The sequence below is a fragment of the Tamandua tetradactyla genome, chromosome 13 (assembly GCF_023851605.1).
Source record: "Tamandua tetradactyla isolate mTamTet1 chromosome 13, mTamTet1.pri, whole genome shotgun sequence".
Lineage (NCBI taxonomy): Eukaryota > Metazoa > Chordata > Mammalia > Pilosa > Myrmecophagidae > Tamandua > Tamandua tetradactyla.
Window position 1 is genome coordinate 89,680,488 of NC_135339.1, and position 18,567 is coordinate 89,699,054.

The 18,567-nt window shown below is 43.0% G+C and overlaps 1 protein-coding gene and 1 pseudogene across 1 annotated transcript in view; one reads left to right on the top strand and one right to left on the bottom strand.

The window, feature by feature from the left end:
• DOCK1 (dedicator of cytokinesis 1) overlaps window positions 1–18,567 on the top strand; it is a 564,538-nt gene that overhangs the window by 170,645 nt on the left and 375,326 nt on the right. The gene's annotated exons all lie outside the window — the stretch shown is intronic.
• Window positions 4,101–5,026, bottom strand: LOC143654596 (eukaryotic translation initiation factor 3 subunit F pseudogene; annotated as a pseudogene).

Genomic DNA, 18,567 nt, shown 5'->3' on the forward strand with positions numbered 1-18,567 from the left:
TTTTTCGGTTTCTTTAGCAGTTGTTGTCGGTAATGATGCTGACTCTCAGAGCTGCAGAACTCTGACTCTGAGTCTTAGGTGTCACGCAAGTACCCAAATTTCCAGGGAAATACCAGGTTATACATAAATATATCACGGCATCTCAGAATCTAGAAATAACATTTTAAGCTTAGGAATAAATGTGACTGCTATAAGAATTTATAATCTAGGCCCCAATTTTCTTATAAGTATTTTCTAAAAGAGACAAAAGGCTGCTTGGCCTTTTATTTCTGGCTTATTTCGCACAACATAATGCTCTCAAGGTTCATTTACCTCGTTGCATGCTTCACGACTTCCATCCTTTTTGTAGCATTGTAATAAATTATTATGTGTATACATGACAATGTGACTTTCTGCTTCTCAGTCATCGTACTCTTCATCGTACTTCCATCCATTGGGCATCATGGATGATGTCCAAAATAAACAATCCATGTCTTGCAATATCTTCACTTGGTTGTACAATTGTCATCACTGACCATTTTTAACAATTTTCATTACTCCAAGGAGAAAAATAACAGATAAACTTACCCTCACCAAAGAGAAAATCTAAAACTCCCCTTAACTCTTGTCTCTCCCACCCAGTTATTTACGCCTAGTATTGCTACTGGCTAAGTCTTCCTGTTAATTATAGGCTGTAGCATCATTGAAGACACTTCTATTCCAGTTGAGTGGACTTCGTGCTGCTTTAGTTTGCCAGAGCTGCCAGAATGCAACACACCAGAAATGGATTGGCTTTTAATAGGGGATATATTTAGTTACAAATTTATAGTTTTTTAGAGGAAAGGAGACTGATTCTCTACTGGCTTTCTCCATCACATGGGAAGGCTTATGGTGGACATCTGCTGGGCTTCACGCCCAGCTTCTGGGTTCAAACTGTTTTTCCTGGGGTGCTAACTTACTGTATCTCCAAATGTCTGGGTCTGAGCTCTGAGTGCATATGCTGAGCTGCTGAGCTGTTTTCTGAGCTCTCTCTTTTAAGCCTTCAGCTAATTAAGTTAAATTGCAGAAGGCACTCCCCTTAAGCCAACTGCAGATATAATCAGCCATAGATGAATTTCACATGCTGATGATTTAAATCCCCAGAACCAGAACAATGGGGCATCATCACCTGGCCAATTGACGCCAGTACCAAACTATCACAGGTGCCTCATCAAAAATCAATGCACCATTGACCTAAGCATCTATTTATGAACTCTCAATTAAATTTCATTGAACAATATGTCTGTCTTTATGTCAATGCCAGGCAGTTTTGACCACTGTGGTATTATAATATTTTTTAAAGTTAGGAAGCTTGGTCCTCTATTTCATTCTTCTTTTTCAAGATGTTTTTGGCTATTCGAGGCCCTTTATCCTTCCAAGTAAGTTTGATAATTAGCTTTTCTATCTCTGCAAAATAGAGTATTGGCATTTTGATTGTTATTGTGTTGAGTCTGAAGATCAATTTGGGCAGAAGTGACCTCTTAATGGCTTTTGATCTTCCAACCCATGAATCTGGAATGTCTTTCCATTTATTTAGGTATTCTTTGATTTCTTTTAGCAATATTTTGTAGTTTTCTGTGTAGAGAGCCTTTACAACCTTGGTTAAGTTTATTCCTAGATATTTGATTCATTTAGTTGCTATTGTGAATGGAATTCTTTTTCTTGTTTCCCTCCTCAGAGAGCTCTTTACTAGTATATAGAAACACTGCTGTTTTTTCCTGTTGATCTTGTATCCTGCTACTTTGCTGAACTCATTTATTAGCTCTAGTAGCTTTGTTGTAGCTTTTTGGGGCTTTCTAAATATTGGATCGTGTCATTTGCAAATGGTGAAAGTTTTACTTCTTCTTTTCTGATTGGGATGCCTTTTATTTCTTTTTCTTGCCTAATTGCTCTAGCTAGAACTTCTAGCACATTGTTGAATAACAGCGGTGACAGTGGGCATCTTTATCTTCTTCCTGATCTTTGAGGGAAAGCTTTCAGTTTCTCACTATATATGATGTTAGCTATGGGTTTTTCATATATGCCCTTTATCATATCAAGGAAGTTTCCTTCTATTCCTATCTTCTGAAGTGTTTTTATCAAGAAGGGATGCTGGATTTTGTCATATGCCTTTTCTGCGTCAATCTAGATGATCATGTGGTTTTTCCCTTTCAATTTGTTAATGTGGTGTAGTACATTAATTGATTTTTTTGTGTTAAACCACCATTGCATACCTGGGATAAACCCCCTTGGTCATGGTATATAATTATTTTACTGTGCTGTTGAATTCTGTTTGCAAGTATTTTGTTAAGGATTTTTTGTATCTCTGTCCATTAGAAATACCGGTCTGTAGTTTTCTTATAGTGTCTTTATCAGGCTTTGGTATTCAGGTGATGTTGGCTTCATAGAATGAGTTAGGTGATGTTCCTTCTTCAGTTTTCTGGAAGAGTTTGAGCAGAATGGGTGTTAATTGTTCTCAGAATGGGAATTAATTCTTCCGTCTGGTCCTGGGCTTTTCTTTCTTGGGAGGTTTTTGATGACTCCTTCAGTCTGTTTACTTGTAAGTAGTTTGTTGAGGTCTTCTGTTTCTTCTTGAGTCATTGTAGGTTGTTCATGTGTTTCTAAGAAATTCCCCATTTTATCTAAGTTGTCTGGTTTGTTGGCATACAGTTGTTCGTAGTATCATCTTGTGATCTTTATTTCCTCAGGATCTGTGGTAAGGATCCCCCTCTCATTTATGATTTTATTTATTTGCATCTTCTCTTTCTTTGTTTTTGTCAGCCTAGCTAAGGGTTTTTCAATTTTATTGATCTTCTTGAAGAGCCAACTTTTGGTTTTATGGATTCTCTTTATTGATTTTTTTTTGTTGTTTTTTGTCTATTTGTTTCATTTATTTCCACTCTAATCTGTTATTTTTTTCCTTCTTTCTCTAGTTTCTCCAGGTGTTCAATTAGAGATTTGATTTTAGCTCTTTCCTCCTTTTTAATGTAAGTGTTTAGGACTATAAATTTCCTTCTCCGCACTGCCTTTGCTGTATCCTGTAAGTTTTGATATGTTGTGTTCTCAACATTCTTCTTGATATAGTTATGGATTTCTCTTGCAAATTCTTCTTTGACCTATGGTTTAAAATCATATTCTTTAACCTACATATATTTGTGAAATTGCCCTTCTCTGGTTTTTATTGAGTACCAGCTTCTATTCATTATGCTCAGAGAAAGTGCTTTGAATAATTTCAATTTTTAAAAATTTATTAAGCCCTGTTTTGTGTCCCAACATGTGGTTATCCTGGAAAATGTTCCATGAGCCCTTGAGAAAAATGTATGTTTTCTGTTTTGGTGTTCAATGTTCTCTATATATCTGTTAGTTCTAGTTCATTTATCAGATTATTTAAGTTCTCTGTTCCCTTATTGACCTTCTGTCTAGATGTCTTCTATTGATGAGAGTGATGTATTGAAGTCTCCCTATTATTGTAGAGATGTCCGTTACTCTGTTCAGTTTTGTCAGTATTTGCCTCGGGTACTTTGAAGCACCTTGATTAGGTGCATAATTCTATCCACCAGTGGGTTTGATGAGAATTAAACACTTAACTTTATATTCTTTCCCTTGTATGTATTGAATTTCTTGTCCAGACATGTGTGGAAGCCGTGTTACTGGGGGTATTAAGAGTTAGAATTGTGATGCCTCTTTAGGAGTGACCCCTTCATCATCATTGTGAAACATGCCTCTTTATTTCCAGTCGTGATTCTTCCTTTAAAATTTATCTCTTCTGATGTTACTTTGGCAGCAGCAGCTTTTTGATATCTTTTCCTTCCCTTTATTTTCAACCTTTCTTTGTTTTTCTATTTGAGAATAGCATATTGTGAGCAGCATTTTGCTTTTTGACCCAATCTGACAATCTTTGTCTTTTTTTTTGGAGTACTTAATCTCTTACTCTTTTATGGGTTACTGTTAATTAATTTATTTTTTCTAAGACTTTTAAATTGAGGTATCATTTCTATACAGTGAAATGCATGGATCTGATATGTACTGTTTAGTCCATTTTATTTTATTTTTTCATTTACTAATGGTAGGCTATGTTTATTGAGTCACAATCCGTTGAATGACTCAATGTACCTCAAGACTACAAAGAAACCACCTCTCCTTCACTCCGTAATGAGTCCTAGGGCTGGGACCCAGACTTCCAGGAGTGCTGCTTGGGGCCCATTCACAGGTTTGCAAGCTTCTCATTGAGGGTGACATGTGCCTGCTGAGGTTAGCTGTGGGGGGAGGCCCACCAGCAGGCCATGGATGCTGCTGTTAGTCATGGTCTTGGCCATCAAGAACTACTTTGGGTACTTGTTAACCAGACTCATCAAAAGTGGCCCACAGTACCGTCAGCTGACACCTCTCCAGACAGTACATCCCCTGCACATTGCACCACAGTGCTCAGGGCGTCCTGGATGCGAGTGACGCTCCTCCTACTTGCTGAAAGTCATTTGAGAGTCCAGTAACCCAGTTGGAGCTAAAACAGGTCTTTATGATCATGTCATCTCCGGTGCGTTCGGTGTCATAATATGCATATTTCACTGTCAGGTGGGAACATCCCCCATGGTCCTGACACCAGGACTGCCCATTAACGTGCTGACAGAGGCCTTGGTGCTCATTTGGCCGATCTGGAGGCTCATGTCCACCGTGGGGTGAACAGGGTTGGGGAGATGGATCAGCATGGAGTGCTCTGTGATGGTATGCCTGTAGCGTACCAGCCCAGGAGGAGCTCATCTGGAGAGACCTTCTGAAGCAATGCATACATGTTCTTAGCAAATTCCATGTCAACAGCCACCTTATCTTCAGACTCATTGTGTGGCACCGAAAAGCAACTGGTGACTTCCACTAGATATTTGTCTACAGTTCCCAGCAGGGTCCTGATAACTCAGGCCACACCCTTGTTGCACTATTTGTAGCTGTCTACCATGGAAGCCAAAATGACTGGGTGCAGCCTGACCACATGGCCATCAGGCAAGGGGCCTGGGAGAGCCAGTGTTAGGTCCATTTTAATAAATGCTCACACTCACAACCCCACCTGAAAAACACCTCCATCGTCACTTCCTGTGTATTTGTTTACTTATGCCAGGGAAACCTTGGGGTTCTCCCTCTCATCCTCTTCTTTGAATTCTGAGTCTCTTAAGTCTCTGATACTGTAATAGTTCTGGTGCTTTCAGTCAGAAATGTTTTACTCCACTGAGTTTTCTTGCTATCATCTGTAAAACCTACGAATGGATTTAGAATGAGCTCTCAGTTCCTTTTCAACATTTGCATTCTGTGATAAACGGTCATCTCTTTAAAATAAGCAGCGGGCATCAAAGCCTGAGGGGGACAAAATGCCATCATTTGCCTGCATTGGGAAGTAATTTTTATTTAAGAGCATACAGGGATAGATTTTGACAGAAATCTCGAGTGCATAACACAATAGCTAGTCCTTCACAGTGTTACGTCTGGATTTTAAACTAATAATGGCTGTTGAAGTGAGTAAACCAGCTATGAGAGGTGTAAAAATCTTTTCTCTAGCTCATTATTTTTACACTAAGTTCAGTGAAGCAGAGTCTCATTCACACCTACTTATTCATAATTTTGGATAATTATTGTCGTGGCCAGGTTGTCACTTCTTCCTGCTATGGAAACAAGGCTTTGCCTAACAAACACATATTGCAAACAGGATTAAGTCACAAGTGACATGTTTATACTTTGTAATAGAATAAAATCCTTTCAGGTGTTTCAGCACAAGTGAGTCCTTTTTCTTTTTCTTCATCATATACCTGTGCATTTATCACGATCAACTTTTTTGTATTTTTTGTGAAAAATAGCCAATACATTTCAAAGCACATAACAGTTAGTTGTAGAACAGATTTCAGAGTTTGGTATGGGTTAAAATTCCACAATTCTAGGTTTTTACTTCTTAGTGCTCTAAGATACTGGAGACTAAAAGAAGTATCAGTTTAATAATTCAGCAATCATACTCATTTGTTAAACCCTACCTTCTCTTCTATAACTGCACCATCACCTTTGATCTTTGATCTTTGATAGGGAGATGGAACTAATGGATGTTTTAGAGAGGCGGGCACTCCACATTTCAGTCCTTAACTGGTCCAGGGACCCATTTGGAGGTTGTAGGTTTTGGAAGGTTATCCTAGTGCATGGACCCTTTGGAGAATCTTATATAATGTTCTAGGTGTTTTTTAGGATTGGCAGGAATGGTTTTGGTTAGGATTTGGCAAACTGTAATAGGTAGCAGTGTCTAAGTGATGCTTGTGTTAAGAGTAACTTTTCAACTCTACTTGAACTCTGTGTGAATCCTTCTTAACTGTTCTTTCCACCGGTCTGTACCAAGAAGTTTAAAACTGGTGAACACTAAATCCCACCCCCAGCTTAGAAATTTTGAACTTCTTGCCAATATCTTGCTAAACTGGTTTACATTCCACTGTTTGTTTTTTAGGCAGTTTTATTGAAATAAATTCACAGACGACACACTCCATCTAAAGCATACAATCCGTGTCTTCTAGTATAGTCATAGAGTTGTGCGTGCCTCATCACAGTCAGTTCTAGAACAGTTTCTCCCTGAAGAGTGTTTCCTGTTACACCGTTTATGTTTCAGGTTTAATGTTAATGAAAAGCCAGTGGATAAAACATGAAGCATTTCATCCTTTGAACATTTATTATTTTTAATTCAAACTTTTCACTAACCCTTCCTTCCCCACTCCAGGTTTAATGGATGTTGCTTTTGTGTTATAATTACTATTTAATATCCCAGTGTCCTGAAACCACATCACATTGGGTATGGAAAATGTTTCATCATGTGCAGCTGGTGGGGTTAGTGGGTTGATGGACCCCTGGGATGGTTTTGGCGTCCTGGCTGATGACATCTCACAGAGCCCCTCGTGCGCATCCTTCCTCGAATGTGCACTCACAATGTTGTGTCACGGCTCACGATTTTGTATCATTAACTTGGCCTCTATCAGCCTGTTTTTTTAATGATAGGGTGTTATAAATCCATTCTATTTATTCTGCGTTTGAAATTGAACTTTCCTACCCAATAATTTAATATTTTTGAAATGACACCTTTAGTCTTTCATTTGTCATGAGCGAGGGGAGAGCTAGCCAGCCTGCAATTTGCCTGTGTCTCCTCTCGCTTTCCTGGTTTCCCCTCATTAGCTTGTAATTGTTTTTATAACCTCCTCAGAATCTCGTGTGAGTTAAGCTCTCAACCCTATGTCTCCCTCCAAGGTAGCTAAATAAAGGTTTTGCTGTCTCTATGAATTAGATATGTCATCTCTATTTGAAATGTTCATGAACCTGGGGTGCTATATTTTGGTAAAATAAACACTATTTTCGGAGAATTTAGAAACTATCCATTTTTATTTCCTTTTATTGGGATTCATAATGATATTATTAGGCATGCCACGATCAGCTAACACTCGCCTTCTTGGGAGAAGTGGCAGCTGGCAGTGTTGCTGTCTGTACATGTGACAGTTCTTACTTATTGATTTGCACTAGTTGTACCCTGAGTGGAAGGCTGTGCTGCTCGTTTGAGACTTACAGTTTTCAGGAGGAGGTAACGGCCCTTCTCCTGGTGATTGAATACATGTCTTCAGATGTGAGAAGCTGCTTTGTGTCCTGTGCACTCACCCAGGCCATGAATCCAGAGTTCCTGCCTCTTGTCTTCTCTGGTCTCTCTTCCACTCCCGTCTTTTTTCTGGCCAGTCTGTGCACTGTCACATGGCAATCCATTCGGCCCTTCATCCAAGTCTGGGGAAACATGCCCTGTGTCCAGATTCAGAATTATAGGCAGTCTCTTCAGTTTTTCTACCCTGCCATGGATGAAGAGAATCATACTTCCTTACAGCTTCCTTTTAAAATCCACTTTACTGGGAGATTATTTACATTTACATAATGCAACCATCTTGAGTGTCTTGTTCTAAGGGTTTTGAAAATGTGCACATGCTGTCATCACCACCACTTTGAAGAGTTAGATCATCTGTCACCCTCCTGAGGCCCCTTTGCTGGCCCCCGGGGTCTTCTTTGTGATGCTTGTACACGGGGAAGCAGTGCACCTCGAGGATGACGGCACCCCCTCCTCTCCTTCCCTTTGGCTTTGCCGTGGGTCTCCACCCATCCTAAGGCCTCCTTTCTCCCTGTCGCCGTGACGGGCTGCCCACCCTGTGGGCCCAGGAGGTTGATCTTTGGAGCCAGGAAGAGGATCCCCTGGCAGGATCTGTTTCTTCAGCCAGGAGCCTGTCTTCCCCACTGTTGTTTTCTCCTCCTTCAGCAAGTGGAAGCATTCTGTAGGGCTCAGCCCCCAGAGGCCCTGGAAGCTGTGTCTGCCCTGGTCTGGGCATCAGTGGAGAGGACAGTGGAGGGGTCCGTAGGAGCAGAGGAGGGGAGGAGACCGCTGTGCCGCTGCTCCCTTTCCCGCCTGTGCTCCCCTTTCCGCCGCTGCTCCCCTTCTCGCAGCTGCTCCCCTTCCCATCTGTGCTCCCCTTCCCGACCGTGCTCCCCTTCCCATCCGTGCTCCCCTTCCCGTCCGTGCTCCCCTTCCCGTCCGTGCTCCCCTTCTCACGGCTGGGCTCTTCACACTGGCACGCTGCGCTCTTGCTGCCTCTGGTCTCTGTGTGCATTTGTCGGTCTCCCTGGGGTGCCTCTTCCCCGCACTCCCCCGGGAACTGTCAGTGAGCCAGAGCACGACCCGCATCTCCACAAGCAGGTTCTGACTGCCCCCTCCCTCCGCTCCTTCGATCCTCTGGAAGCCTTTTAGTAAGGTCACCTGGTGCAGGTGAGGTGGTGACACTGTTCCTGTGTCCCTCTCCTTCAGCAGGTCAGAACCCCTGGCCATCTAGCACTTTGCCTGGCAGTCCACAGCCACTGTGTCACGGGCAAACGCCCAAAGGACCTGGAGATCAGACTGTCACCCTGGGAGGGCACCTGGCTCTGGCGTTCAGATGCAGCACACCTGGTGCTGTCCCTGGCCGCCTTGCTCCTGGCGGGGGGCTCTAGCGCCGTCTGCCTCCTTGGTTTTCTGTGTTTCTTTCCCTGACCTGCTGGGACTGGGGAAACCCTTTGGCTATTGAGATGCGAGTTAATCCTGTAAAAAATCCACCCTCACTGAACTTCTTAGTGGGAACTTTTGCTTCCTGTTGATAGATATCAGAGTGGAAGGGGATAATTGGAATCCTTTGTAATGGAAGTGATTATAAATGATTTCCCTATTTGCTCATATAAAAGGCTAAACAGAAGATGATTAGAGAGTAGTTTTCTGTTTTTCCTAAGGTGATATCTTAATCTTCCATGCAAATGCCTGTGAAACAGAGAAGAGAAAGAAAAACCCATTAAAAGGGACTTCACAGTCTCTAAGAAGCAGTTTTAAAGCTTGAGAACTGAGCGCTTATTTCTTGTGTTATGACACAGGAGAGAAGACATGTTAGAGATGACAATTCTCCTGTGTTTTCTTAACCTCAGATCAACACTGCTACACATTTTCCTGATCATGATATTTTATGATTGATACTTGTCATAAATATGGTAAGATTTTTAGATTTTACAAATCTTTGTATACCTCCCTCTTCTGCTGTGTCAGCCTTAACAAAGTGTAATTGTTGGGTCTCAGTCATTCTAAATCCTTTTACACCGTATCGTTATGATATCTGATCATTATGTTACATTTTTATGTCCTTTATCCCTAAAATCCTTCCCTCAATACTATCCTGTCCTGGCCATATTGTGGGTGCTTCATGAGTTATAATTAATTTCCTTAGTTGACAAGTGTTTTACACTGCACTCAGGAAGATAGCGGATAAAGCCTTTTTTAGTTAATATGTGCATTTTCCCACCATGCTTGGGTTCAGAAGGCCTCTCATTACTCCATTATAATTACAGTCTAACTTATTTTTGTTAAGCGCAGCAGTCTGACTCAGAGTCCCTCACTTACCAGCTTGCTGAGAAAGGAAATTTAGATGAGATCATACTGAGAAAGGATGGCTCCTGCATTCAGAGTCAAACCCGGCTGGGGCACCCTCAGGACAGCTCTGTGGGTGATGGAAGGGAAAATCGGGCCCAGCACTGCCCAGTGGAGCGGCATACCCTTTTGGAATGGGGAGGCAGAGATGCCACTTATTATATCCTATGTTGTACAGCAGCACAAACAAAACAAAACAGCTCAGCAAAATATTAATTTGCCCCATCGTTCTGCCAAATTTCCACGAGGAGTTCAGGGTTCAGAGATCGACTCAGACGTTACTGTAGGTTTTAGGCCAAGTGCCTTCTCCCTGATCCCTTGCTTGGTTCTGCTGCACCCCCCCTGGGGACCCAGGATCTTACAACGGTGAGGAAGAGGCTGGGCAGGGGGTGCTGTGAGGTTGCCCTGCTGGAGGGAGTCGACGGGAGCCTCCTACCTCATGGAGACTTGGAGTGCTGGATCTGGGGGCCCCCAGCAGGGACGTGAGGCCACCACTGCCCAATTAGGGACAGATGATGAGCAGTTCCTACCTGCTCAGTGTCCTCCAAGCCGAACTCTGCATCTTAGCCCGTTGTCTCCTCAGAGCTGCATGCTTGGCCTCCTTGCCCGTGGCGCTCTGCTGTGATGGAGAAGTCTTGGGCTGGAATTTGGAGAAGGGGTGTGAAGGGGGGACCCTGAATCATTCTCATCCATTTGCCTTCTTAGTTGTGTGAGTTTCCCGGATCCTTTTACATAGTAGTTAACAGGCTGTCATGGACCCATAAAATAGCAAAAACAAATTGCTACCAACAAAAAAATTGTATTTGCCAGATATTTTTGTGCCACTTTTTTATGCCAGGCAGTAGTCTTGGCATGAAGATACATCAGTGGGTAGTGTGTGTGTGTGTCTGTGTGTGTGTCTGTGTGTGTGTCTGTGTGTGTGTGTGTGTGTGTGTGTGTGTGTGTGTGTGGTGGAGGTTGTACCCAAAGTGAATTTTACGTTCTATTTGGGGGAAAGAGACAATAATGAAATATACGATATCACTTAGCAATAAATTAACAATAAATGTCAACTGCTGTTTTTTTTAATCACTCATTTTCTATTGGAAAGGGCCTCCTGACCACACTATAATAGAAGAGATCCCAGTCTCTTAGTTGGAAACAGGTATAAATTGTTAAAACTTTGATCTGTTAAAAAATCATATCTTTTTCTCAGTTTTTCTTATTTCACCACCATTCAGCAGAAGCACAAGGAGTCCTCAGAAGTTGGATAGATTTGTCTTTGAGTCCTTGCAGCATCTTCCTCATTACTTCATTTACATGAAACTAAAATACTATTAGAAAAAGACATCCTAGCCTGAAGTCTCAGTGTTAGTTTGGGATGATTTTAGATGTTCCCAGGCAGAATTGATCAATAAGGAACAGAGAAATTTAGCAAACGTTTCATAATTTCCTATCTGGATGCAGATGTTGCTTATCATTTTAATTAGATCGTTTAAAGTCCACATTTAAATGTTAATAATTGGTTATATGGCAGCTATCATGAAAGATCATGAATATATACCTAGTGGATAAATTAAAAAAAATACTGATAATATAAAAATGGGCATTTGGAGTTTGGGAAAAAATGTACCCTAGTTCACAGAATGTAACACATCTTAAGCATTTTAGATTGAGTAAAATGATCAAAATAGTGGGTGTTGGTGACGGTTAAAAAAGACACTGATGTCAAAGACATGCAAAAAATAAAAATGAAATAGTTTTATGAAATGTGAGTTCACAATAATATTCTAAATGAATATTCATATGCTGTGATGTTAGATATGAATACGTAATTAAGTAAATATAATATTATAAGCAGATACTTATTTATATCCCCAAAGTCATATGTATTTGAGGTTGCCAAAATTTGAAATTTTCTCACTGGAAAATGGGGGACTTCCAACCAGGGTCTTGTAAGTAGGGGTCCCTTACAGGCGGGCATGTCCGAAAACCTGGGTGGGTGGCAGAAGATGGGATGAGGGACACCCACAGTGGACCACAGGGGCTTGGCAGAAGGTGAAGGAACATGGCCAGGTTGCCGTGGAGGGAGAGCCTCTCTGCAGCTCGGGCTGAATGGGCATTTTCCTAAACAGGGCTCTGCTCCCAGCATGTGTGTACTGGATTCGCCCTACCCAGCCTCCAGAAGATGGTTTTGTAGTTTTCAAAGTTGCACATGAAATTTCAACTTCTCAAGTGGGTGCAGAGAAATTCTGTGATTTTTTAGCGTTCAGGAGTTTTTGTTTTGTACCATAAGGGCATTGGCCCACGTCACTCATTTCATACTGGGCTCAGACCAGTGGGCTCGTGGGGCTGGAGGGGGTGGGTTCTCTTTGGACCCATCTTGGGTAGACTATTCAGTCGGGGGTTGATGTCTGGAGTTTTCAGGTGGATTGTGATGCTAGAAATCCACTGAGAAATGTTGGGTGCTTTAGGGCTTCCAGGAACCAATTAAGGTTAATCTGCAGTGGATTTGGGAGGGCACCTAAGGGCAGTTAATTCATAGACCCCATTCTCTAGGAACATGGCCCATACCTTTCTCTTGCCGTGGTGGTCCGTGGGGGTTTGGGATGCAGCCAGACCTCTGAGAAGTTACTCTGATGAAATGCAAGCTGCATAACAGAGCTAGGAATTTCCATCATATTGGGAGGTCCATATAAAGTAGAACCAAGTTAGTTTTGGTGTTAAATGGTAATTAAAGAGATAAGTAAATCTTTGGCTACAAATACAGATCTTGAAATGAATGGGCTTTCTCACCCTGAGCTTTATTTGTACTCTCATCATAGCTTTATTTTTACATATAATATTGTGATTGTCAAATCCTAGGCCTTCCAAAATCCAGAGCTGAATTACTTAATTTTCTCTGATGATCATGTCCTTTCATTTTCCAGTAAATGTAATTATTTTCTTGCAATTGTTTTCTTTCTTAATTTCAAAGTTTTCTTTGATTTGCTCTAAATCATCCCTTACAAATATAAAGTAAGAGCCAACTTTTTCTGTGGATGGTGGCAATTCTAAGTGTAATTCCAAAATTCAGTCCAGATTTTATTGAACTTGATAACAAGCTAACTGCTATCAAGTGACTCATACTTTTCTTTATCATACATTCAGGCCCATTGTGAAATTGCCAAATACCAAACCTTTTCTAAATTGAAAAGCTGGTGCTTTTTTCCTTTTCACTTATTATTACACTTTTGACTATCGTTGAGCATGACATTTTCTCTTTCCTCAGTCAATTTTAGAAGCTGCACTTTTTTTTCTTTGGAACAAAACATGCTTTTTTTTTTGCCAGATTGGAAACAGGAATGCTGTCCCCTTATCTGTGTTAAATGTATCCATCAGAAATTATTAAAAGCTATTAAACTGACTAGTAACTACATGCACAGTCAAAAACTCAACAGTATTTTTTTATTTTATGATTTTTTTAATAAGAACTTTTGTTTTTGTTGAAATTAGCCTCTCATTTCATATTGTACCTAAAGATGACAGAGATTGTGGTGCTTTCTAAGTAACTCATAATTTGTTTCAACTGTATCTAGAAAACTACCTTATTTTCTTGAGTATTACTCTGAAAACATGACTCTGATAGCAGACGAGGTGAGAAGTGAACGTAAGTGAGTCCCCATTGCTCTCCGTGATGCCCGTGTTGAATTGCGTCCCAGCCAGACCCGTCCCAGGCCTGACGGGGACCCGGAATCCCACCCCTTCAGAGCGGCTGCAGCTTCTCCTCCCTTCCAGGCCCAAACTTCTATTAATAAGAAAAAGAAAAGCCCTGTATTTGAAAGGTTACTTCCAAAGAGGTTCAGCAGTTCCGCTGAGGAGTTCTCTTTGGGATTTTCACCTGTTTTCTGTTTCTCAGTCCATCTTGGGGTTGAGCGAGCCAGTGAGGGAGGGAGTGAATGGGTGGGCATGGGGAGTGAGGGCTCTTGTCTTTATAAGTTGGCTGGCTGAGGACTTATGGCTGGTTCCCCTTTGATTAGTTTGGCGAGTGTCACTCAGCACCACGTTGGCTCTGCTGCCCAAGCCTGTCCTGAGAGTAAGAGCACGGGGTGGACCCTGTGGACCCAGGCATGGCCATTTCCCTCAGGGTCGCCAGTGGCCGAGGCGAGTGGCCGTTCAGGTCAGTGATGGAGACGTGCGTGGGAGGTGTCTCGGTCAGGTTTCCACTGGACTGGTAGGATACATATGCATATAGGAATTGGCTTAGGCGATTGTGGGGGCTGGCTAGGCCGGTCTGAGAATGGCAGGCCAGAAACTTTGGGGCAAAGGCTAACTGCAGTCCACAGGTGGAACTTTTTCTTCCTCAGGGAAAACCCAGTTCTCTTCTTAATTTCAACTGATGGAATCAGGCCCACCACATAAAGCTAACTAGTTATAGATACTAACCATATCTACAAAATACCTTCCTACCAAGACTCAGGTTTGTATTTGATTGAATGGCTGGGTAATTGACACATAAAATGGAGTATCCAAGGAGGTTATGGGCACACTCAGGTGGGGTCCTCACCCTAGATGGGAGTGGGTGAGTGTGTGTGTACGTGGGGGCGAGGCTGATGAGTTCTTGTTGTAGAGGGCACCCATGCTGCTGAGTCAGGTGCTCAGTGGATAAGAGTTACAAGCAGGGTGGCAGAGACCAAGGAGAGGAGGGAGCGGCCACCTGGCATCTTCAGGAATCTAGAACTTAATAAATGGGACAGAGCATAGAAAGATGGGGAATGGAGAAGTCAGCCTGGGGTGGCCACACTGTGGATGGTCTTGCATGTTAGGGAAAGGAGCTAGGGTTTGAGTCTCTTGGGGTTGCAAGCCGCTGGAGTTCCAGTAGAAGGTGATTGGGCCAGGCTGGCCCATTGGGTGGGATTTTCTGCGATGGTGTTGTAGCCGTATGGCAGGCAGCGCAGCAGGTGCTGTGGGGCTATGGAGGACAAAGCACCTAGGTCTACCATTTTCTTTAGTTCTTCACATTCAGAGGACTTGGCTTACTTATCAGTGGAGATGTGGTAGAATTCTTGATTTTTAACTTTCTGTCACCATGCTCTGGCCTTCCTGCTCTTCCTCCTTCATCAACCACAAAGAACTGTTAGAAATACCTGCTCTAATAATCTCTTGCGATACTTCAAGAAATGTTTGTTGAGCCTATCCAAGTGCCTGGTGCTGGGCAGTGCGTGGTCCAACTGTGAACAAGGAACAAAGTTCCCAGTCTCAGGACAGGTGGGTTTTCATCCCCAGTGCTGATTCTCAGGATGCCAGGGAGTCCTCTGAGGTCAGGTCAGCAGGGAGTCTGTGTGTGGTCACGACAGGGCTCCTGTGCATTGTGGCCAGGGTGGGGATGGGTTTCCAGAACTTCCTTTTGAAAGAAACGGGCTTGTTGGCAGAATTTGGATTTTCTCCGCTTTGGGTTGTCTTTTGTTCAAGGGACCCTTTTCAGTTCTCCATGTCACAACAATTTGTAACAATGAGATTGCAGTTATGGCAAAGAAAAAGATCTTTATTTCTTCTTTGTTAACAAACAGAATCTACTGGCATGCAAGAGGGAGAAAGGGGCAAACTATAACAGAAAACCCAACGAGTTGCTTAAACTTGAGTTTCTGCTTCCTTTCTTTACTCACATCTTCCCACCATGCTGAAGCTTGTCCACCTCCCCAAGGAGCACAGATCTAGCAGGGATGGAGTGGGCCCTCTCCTTGACTGAATCCTTGTCCTTGGGCCTCCCTCCAATTGCAGCCCTGTTGGAATCTTCTTTGTCATCTCTGGGCAGGTTTTTCAGTATCTCCTGTAGATTTCTCCTGTTCCTGCACTGGTTCCTTAAGAGTTTCTTGGAGCTTGTTCCTGGGGCTGCTTCTTTCCCTCGTTCCCGGAGCCATCTCACCCTCCTCTGGCCTCCACCACCTCCATGATGATGGATGGCTTTTGTCTTAGGTTCCTGGGGCTGCTGTAACAAAGTGCTGCACACCTGGTGGCTTGAGACATAGGAATTCATTCTCTTGCAACTCTGGAGGCCAGAAGTCAGAAATTAAGGTATTGAAGGTTCAGGGGAGGATCCTCCCTTGCTCTACCTGGTTTCTGCTGCCCGGGTGTCCCCGGGCTGGTGGTGGCATCCCTGCAGTCTCTGCCTCCGTGTTCACATGGCCATCTTCTCCCTGTGTCTGTATCTCTATTTCAAAATCTCCCTCTTCTTATAAGGACATCAGTTTGATCTCATCTTGACTTGATTATATCTGCAAAGACACTGTTTCCAAATAAGGTCACGTTCACAGGTCCCAGGGGTCAGGACTTGAATATATCTCTTTTGGGGAACGCACATTTAACCTCAACAGTTCCCATATCCATACCTCCACCTTGCTGGCTAATTCCAGCCCCCCAACCACACTAGACCTCACTCCTTTTTTTCTTTCAGTTCTCCTATATACCCACTTTGACCTTTTCCTTCTATTCCTCTGTTTTCTCCATCCCCAGCCATAACTTCCCCAATGACTCGTTGCTTACTTTTCTTGGGGATGTCAGGATGAATGAACATTCTGATACCTGCATTTAAGATACCTGCCTACCTTGATGATCTTTAGGGTCATCAAGGTCAACACCTGGCATGAGGTGGTGAAAGAGAGACCTGGTGAGTGGAGGGGCTGATGGCCTTGTCTCCAGTGGCAGTGGCTGTGCTAGTAACCATTGTGTTAAACCATTGGTGCCTGACAGTGACTTGGACGGGGATAATTCGTCTTGCCAGCTTTGCCTTTGGAAGAGAAGGAAATGTCTGACCTGTGGGAATACCTAACCTGAAGCTTTTCTCCTTCGACTTTGGCAACATTTATAAAAAGTTCCCCATCTTATATCTGAAAGTGCATTTTCAAAATTTATTAAAATGGGTATTCTTGTTTTAAAGCCCTGAAATTTATGTACTTGCTTTTTATTTTTTTTTAATATTTTTACTGAGAAATCTTCACACACATACAGTCCAACTACAGTATCCAACCTGTGGCTCGCAATCTTGATCCCATAGTTGTGTATCCATCACCATGCACATACTTATTGAGATGCAAACTCAAACATGCAGGAAGTTGCACGAAGGGATGCTTAAAACAACTGCCGAAAAGTATGAGCTGGTTTTGGGGGTAGGTGGTGAGGGTGGCCTTTTGGGACAGTAGTCAGTGTTTGGGATATGGGAATGGCGCTCCTTTCTGGCTCCTCCTTGGATTTCTACTTGGGTAGATCGTATTAAATCTTGATTTTAATGAATGTATGGTGTCAACTGTGGCTTGCTTCACACTCGATGTAGCTGTCCCAGTGTACAAGGCAGTGACATGGGAACTCATTGTTAAGATGACTAATTTCATGCCCCATTTTAAAGAGAGATGGAAGCACCATGATGTTTCCAAGTGTTTGTCTGTCACTGCTGGAAACCATTGTATTAAGGCGTTGGTGCCCGACAGTGACTGAGTTAATAAAGAAAGACTATTCCGGAGAGAAGCGCGTGTTTTTATCCTCCGTGACAGGATGTTCTTTTTAATGCTTAGTCCAAATGTTATCCCCTGGGTGACCATGGTTGGTCTGTTTTTTATTTATTTTTTATTTTATTTTAATTTAATTTGGACTAATCCTTCCTCTGGCGGGTGAACCCAAGTTTTCAGACATCTTGGGTCTACGCTGGGAGTGAAGCTCAGGAATCAAAGCTTGGGCTGCACGTGCCCTCCAGCAGGAAAGGGTTGTATAGGGAAGAAGGAGAGGAGAACACTTGAGGTCAGAGTCCCAGGACTGGGAATCTTGGGTATGTGGAAATCACAATCCAATGTACTTTTTCCTAGGTGTGCAATGTGTCAAAATACAGCCTTCCTAATCAAAGAAAGCAAAACCAGTATTTATTTAGAACCTGCTAAGTCCTGGAACCTACCATGAGGAAGAGTCTCAGAGTGGCAAAGAAGACTCAGACTGTGTACGCAAGGAAATTATTGAGCACTGACTGTATGCCGGCTGCCTTGCCTGCAGTATCCCTCTTAGTTCTCATGAGACTTGTCCTCTGGGAGAGACAGAGAGAAATTAAAAGCCTGTGAGTTGAGGGATCAGGGGTGAATTTTGGGGTCAAATTGAGGAAACAGTAATGCTCCTGTATTGTATCCTATAGACCTGCCTTGTCTGTTTAAATTTAAAATAATTTAAGTTAAAGTAAAAATGCCATTCCTCAGGCATATGGCAAATGCTTCAGAGCCACATGTGCCCAGTGGCTACTGTAGGGGACAGAACAGCTATAGATCCGCTCACCATGGTGGAACGTCCTACTGGGCAGCACTGGCTAGACCATAAATGCAGGAGGGCTGTGGCAGTGGTTCTGAGCACCTGGGGAGGAGGTGCTAGATGGGGTGGGAGGTACTGGATGTGGGGAGGAGGTGCTGGATTGCTGGGGGGGAGGTGCTGGATGTGGGGAGAAGGTGCTGGATGGAGTGGAAGACTGCTGGGTGCAGAGGGTACGCTGGATGAGAGAGGTGGCTTTGACCCTGGAAACGTGGACTCATAATCCCAGCTTTGACAGGCCTGAGTTGTTCATCCCCCAGCCCCAGCGGGGGTTAAGCAGGGTCTGGGAT